Below are 6,033 nucleotides of genomic sequence, written 5' to 3'. Positions count from 1 at the left end.
TATCTATAGAGTGTCAGTGAGAATCACTTTCATTCTCCTCTTGATGAAGGCCACATGCCTGCTAACCTGAGGACACAGGATCTGTTTAAAACTCGAGTGAGATGTACACCTATATATATATGACATTAAATTAATAAAATAATAATAATAAATACTACATTTTTGATCAAAGAAATGCAGGTTTGGTGAACAAAACATTGAAAAATCATTTCAGTCACTTGTCAATGTTGACAGCAAGACAGCTCTCTAGAGTTTAAAGCAGAGCCATAGTTTTTTGGAGTTTTGGTTCCTTGCTGCTGTCACCTCTGGCTTGCTTAGTTGGGGACGCTTCATTTCCAGCTATTTCGTCGACTTGATTGCACAGATACTATTTATACTGAACTGAGCTGGATGATGACATCACTGAATTCAATGATGAACTGCCTTTTTGCATTATTGACACACTATTTTCTTTTTTAATGCTGTTCAGTTGCTTTGTTACAATCTGTATTGTTAAAAGTGCTATATAAATAAAGGTGACTTAACTTGACATAGTGTTTAACATAGTGTTGTATTTTTTCCCCGTCTCCATGTTTTTGGTTTACTAACACTGTGAGCTGTGCTATCTCAGAGGGCTTGTTTGATAGAACTCTAATCTCTCGCTGTCATGAGAAGAAGGAAACCAAGTTATCTGGCCTGGTATAATAGCATTGTCTCATTTCTTTAAGCGTTAGTTGGTGTCATATATAATATAGCAGGAAAAAAAAGTGCTTGAGGTGACATGGCACCTCTCTAAAATGATCAGATTAAGTGTTCACAGTTGTGTTAACAGGAGAGGAGGGTGTTTCCATAGCAACGCAGTGCAGAACATTGGGATGAACAAGTGAACCTCTGGTTTCTGTTGCTACGGTAACATCAGGTGATTCTATAATTATCCTCCTTGTACTGATGGTCTCAGATGCCACGCCCTGTCGGCCGGCTCTCCAACACACCTGACATCCCAAGACATTCTCCTGTGTGTCTCCCTCTCTAAACCAAAATCCAAATTAGGGGTTTACATACCACAGAATGTACTTCAGCAGATTCCGTGAATGCTTAAAAAATACATTAAATAATAATTAAATACTAAAAAAAGAAATTTCCCCAAGTTTTGACGTTTTAGACTAAGTAGTGGTAATCATTAAACAATGAATAATATTAATTGTGATGATGAGTAATATCCAGTATAATATGAGATTAAAACTAAACATTTCTGGTTTGATGTTGATGAAATTGTATTCGAGTCTATGAACTGTGGGATTACATAAGATGAAAATTGACACAAGCTGATCAGTATTCTTAGGGTACATTTACAGAACGATTGTACTAAAAGCAGAAAAGTTTTTCCATTGTGCTTTTGAAAAGTTTTGCGTACAAATGACGTTGTCAAAATGAACCCGTTTACACAGATCTGTGAAAACGACTAAAATGCTCTATCATGCATGCCAGGCCACTAGATGGCGATGTCACTTTGTAAAGAGACACTAAAGGCCTGGACACATGCGCATTTCTATAGGCTGAGCACGTAATACACGTGTATGATGTCACAAATTTTTTTTTTGTAGTTTACATGGAGATTTGTAGTTTAATATCTATCACTGCTCACTAATAATGCATCAGAGCATCAAATTAAACTGATCCACTCCTGTGTTTATCCACACGTCTTCTAGGAGGCCTTGATTAATAAATTGAGGGATGGAGGGCGGAAAGAATCAACGGAGCCTAGGTTTATTCTTTTCGACCTGCACCCTACAACAAAAAACAGCACTGTGCGGAAAAACATGCGCTTTCATCTTTGCCCACTTACCATCCAATCATCCAAAAAACTGACACAAATAAAGTTCACCTCTGTCTATCTTCCTCTAACCTCATCCATGTAGGGGAGTGCAAAAATAATTGTATTGCTGATTAACTGAAACATCAGTAATAATTATGCATGTTGCTTTTACAGTGACTGCACTGAGTATAAGAATGCACACACACACACACACACACACACACATGCATAATACATATATATATATACATATATATATATATATATATATATATATATATATATATATATATATATATATATATATATATATGTATGTGCATTCTTATACTCGGTGCTCAGTACAGTTATTCCACTCTTGTAATCAGGAAGCAAGAAAAGATGACAAGGTTGTTGACCAGGTTTATTTCTGCTGTTTGTGACATTAAATCTGTCGCTCTGGCTGCCCCTTGCCATTTGTTGCGCATATATTAGCCTTTATGTGATTGATTGGATTATTTCATTATTTGTCATAATCTCCTAAAACTGCCTGTAGGTTCGCTGAATAGAAATTACTCTGTGGAGCATATCTAATTGCCCTAATTAGCATATGCAGATGAGCCTGTTATCTTGTGTATAGAGTGTTGCTTATGGTAAACACAGGACTAATCACTTTAGCGAATTTAGCTGTTTAAATGCTGGTAATTGTGCATTGTTTAAACATGGGTTCCGTTTTCCACAAGCGTTCAGACAGGAAGTGTAGGCATGAGTGCTCTCCAATCAGCTTCTCTTTCTTTTCATCCTCATCATTGACACACAGGGTAGCCCTCTAATTACCCTGGTTTAAACGAGGCGTATTCCCTTTCGAAAGAATACAATGAACTCTCCACGTGTTCCACAGATGTGATAAAACACTAAGTGTACACTATGACTGATGCTCATCACCCTGTGCACTTTTTCTAATTTTATAACATGGAGTTTTTCTACACAGCTAAGAGAACGTAACGGGGAAAACAGCACCCATGACCTTTAAAATGTACAATTACATGAGTCATGGTCTTTGTATTGTGTGCTTAATGGTTTTGTTCCTGTATTATCTTCTCAAGGTCATCAAGATGTTTTTTTTTCTTTTCAGGCATTTGGAGCTCTTATTTATCTCTGTTTATTCACTCACATCCCTGCCTTCATGTTGCATATCAGCTGATTCCATTATAAAACCTGACTTTCAAAAGAAGCAATGGACCTTGAAGGATCCAGTTCTTTACTGAGAGTCAAAGAAACACATGCACATATGGTTGTCATGTGAAATGTTCGTCAGAGGTGAAGTAAAATCTTTGTTCAAGGGTCATCATTCATCATGTGTAGAGGGAAACATGCAGTAAGCGCTGTAGCCCAAGGCATGCTCTTCATGATTCTGACACAAGAACAAAAACAAAAAACTAACTTGTATGTTTGTGAGTAAGTGCCAGTTGTTACACCAAAGGTTCCATGATTTCGTCATGTCTCTGGAGAACCCTCAGGTCATGCATACACCTATACCGTGTATCTGTGGGGTAAAAAAGTTCATGTAACAAGATGGAAATTCAGTTAATCTTGACTCTAAGATGCAATCAACGTTGGCTACTGTGGATGTGAAAACTGAAATGGGTAACCCCAAATATATACAGAAGGCACCACTGCTCTGCTATTAGTTAAACATTAAAGGTAGCTGACAAAATACCCATTATGCTCTCTTTCCCCAGCCCTTGAAAAGTGTGAAGCATTTTTTTTTCTGTGAGAATTGAGGGGTTCCTCCTACATCAATATTTTATATGAAGATTCCTTCTATACTCCTATTTCTCCATCTCTTGAGAGCTTGAATAGCACCATCCCCAAAATCCTGTCCTCCTATAACAAAGAACTGAAGTTTAACCAGGAAATGTCTACAACAGTGCTTTCTAAACCTGCTCTGAAGGCCTCTCAGCACTGCAAGTTTTGAATGTTTCCCCTTTTGGATACCCAATTCAGGTCTTGCAGTCTTTTTTAAATGGGCTGACAATTTAAGTCAGATGTGTTAAATTAGGAAGACATACAAGGAAAAGTTTGGGATGCACCAGTCCAGAATTACACCTCTACTACATACAAGAATCGTTCATGTCTTTGCTAAAGGACTTGGCATTAGGGCTGAAAAATGTATAAAAAAAAAAAGTTCAAATAGCAATAAGGCTTAGTAATTATCAAATCCAAAAACCTTGAGTGACTATACATCATCTTTACCTCAGACATATCCTACTCAAAATTTCAAAATTACTTGAAACGTTTGGGTTTTGGCTGTGTTTCCCTAATTGCTTTCATACTTGCTGAAGGTAGTGACAGAAAAGTAGTTTGACCAATAGTGTGCAAGCATTGTACATAATCATACAATCATGGCATGTGAGAAAGTAGGATCTAAAGTAATGTACTGTACTGTAACAAAGTAATGTACTGTATGAGGACTGTAGAAAGCATGTCAATAAAAAAACAAAACAAATTTAACATATTTGTGCAGTGTGTTTCAAAGCGAACACTGTTCATTTACTTGCAGCCCATTATCTGGATTTTTTAGCATCTCAGAACAGTTTGGTTTTCAGTAATGCAGCTCCATATGACCTCCATCTGCATCTGCTCTCTGAGTTTGAGTCACTTATAACACGCATTTGTAAATGTAACTTTATTTTACAGTGACGTTTATATTACAATTGTAATATTACATGTTTTTTTGTTTTTGTTTTAAGCAAATTTTAACTCTTAATCACTTTAATTAGAAAAATTACATTTACATTTTCCCCTCAAATCATGCAGCCCTACTTGCCATGAATTTCAAATGATGAAGCTTCTTTTTCTCAGAGAATAAATCAAGATGTCTCTTCCAGGAAACACTCCACAGAGGCTTCAAGACATGCTGTGTTGCTTTGCAGCTTTTAGTGATCCGACATCAAGACCAGTTATGTGTGAATGATCCACCGCACTTCCAGTATGTTAAATATGCATTAAACTTGTACATGATGTACATGCTGTGTGTAGCTGAGGAGCTGATTCACATGTTGACACTGGTCAATGGCTGCAGGGCTGTCTAACAAGATAATCAGTTTGTCTTCATTGCAGATGGTGATGGTTCCCGTGTGTGTTCGGGGTGGGCGCCTTCACAGTAGTCTTTCTCTTCCCTCAGGATATCCTGTTAATATATGAATGAGGTTCCCCATAGACTTGCGTACCTGAAACCTATCCTCCGCTTTTATCCTCCTATCATCTCTTCCTTTTGTGCACCTAGATCATTTATTTGTCAAGAATGGTGTACTTTACCACATTAAAGCAGCATGTTGTTTGGTTGTGTTCTGACAACAAAATATTACCACCCATATTTGATCTGCCAAATATGAGAAATTCTGCCTCACACACTATAGACTACAATGTGCAAATGTTGATTTAATCTTAAATCCAAAATCAATAATCAAAGTAACTGAGGGATTTGGCATTGGTGAGATTACTTGAACATATGGTAGTGGTCCTCTCCAAAGGTCTTTCACATTAATGGGGCCTCAAGTACCTCAGAGATATACATTCTTAGCTTTACAAGGAGTCATTCAGTTTCAAGAAGCTCTCTTTAATACATACAGTACTGCTCAGATCCTGGATTGGGTCTGCTGGGATTGTGTGGTCTATGATGAAAGCACATTATCACCTTTTCCAGTATTCATGTTGCATGCTTAAAAAGCCAGAATAGTTATCTTAACAGTTATGAAATTAAGGGTTCGGATCCTCTCTTTTCAAATTCAGAAACATAGCCCAAAGAATTTAATGCCTCCCCCATGGTCTTAAGATCAAATATAGTTAAATATGCCCAGTTCATGTGAAAGGTCCTCTGGCTGAGTGGTATAAGCCAGTGTCTTAATGACAAGGATCATGGCTTGAAAATGTGTTTAGGCATAATGTAGGAAGACTGGTGATAGGCTGAAAATAAAATAACAAAGCATGAATGACAAACAAAGTTAAATTAAGAAGCATTTTCTGTCTTTTGTAATGAACATGTGTTGAACTCTACTCATGAATGGTCACCATCCTGCAGTTCCAACACACCTGCCTGTAATTGTAGAGTAATACTGAATAGCTTGATTAATTGCTTCAGGTGTTTAGAGCTCAACTAGCAGGAAGATGGCCTTTCAGGAGAAGAGTGTGAAATCACTGCTCTGGCTGAAAGAGTAATCTCTTTGGAGAGGAAGAAGAAGGGAAAAAAGCAAACT

This window comes from Carassius carassius, chromosome 22 (assembly GCF_963082965.1).
Source record: "Carassius carassius chromosome 22, fCarCar2.1, whole genome shotgun sequence".
NCBI lineage: Eukaryota > Metazoa > Chordata > Actinopteri > Cypriniformes > Cyprinidae > Carassius > Carassius carassius.
Note: the sequence above shows the minus strand (reverse complement) of the source record.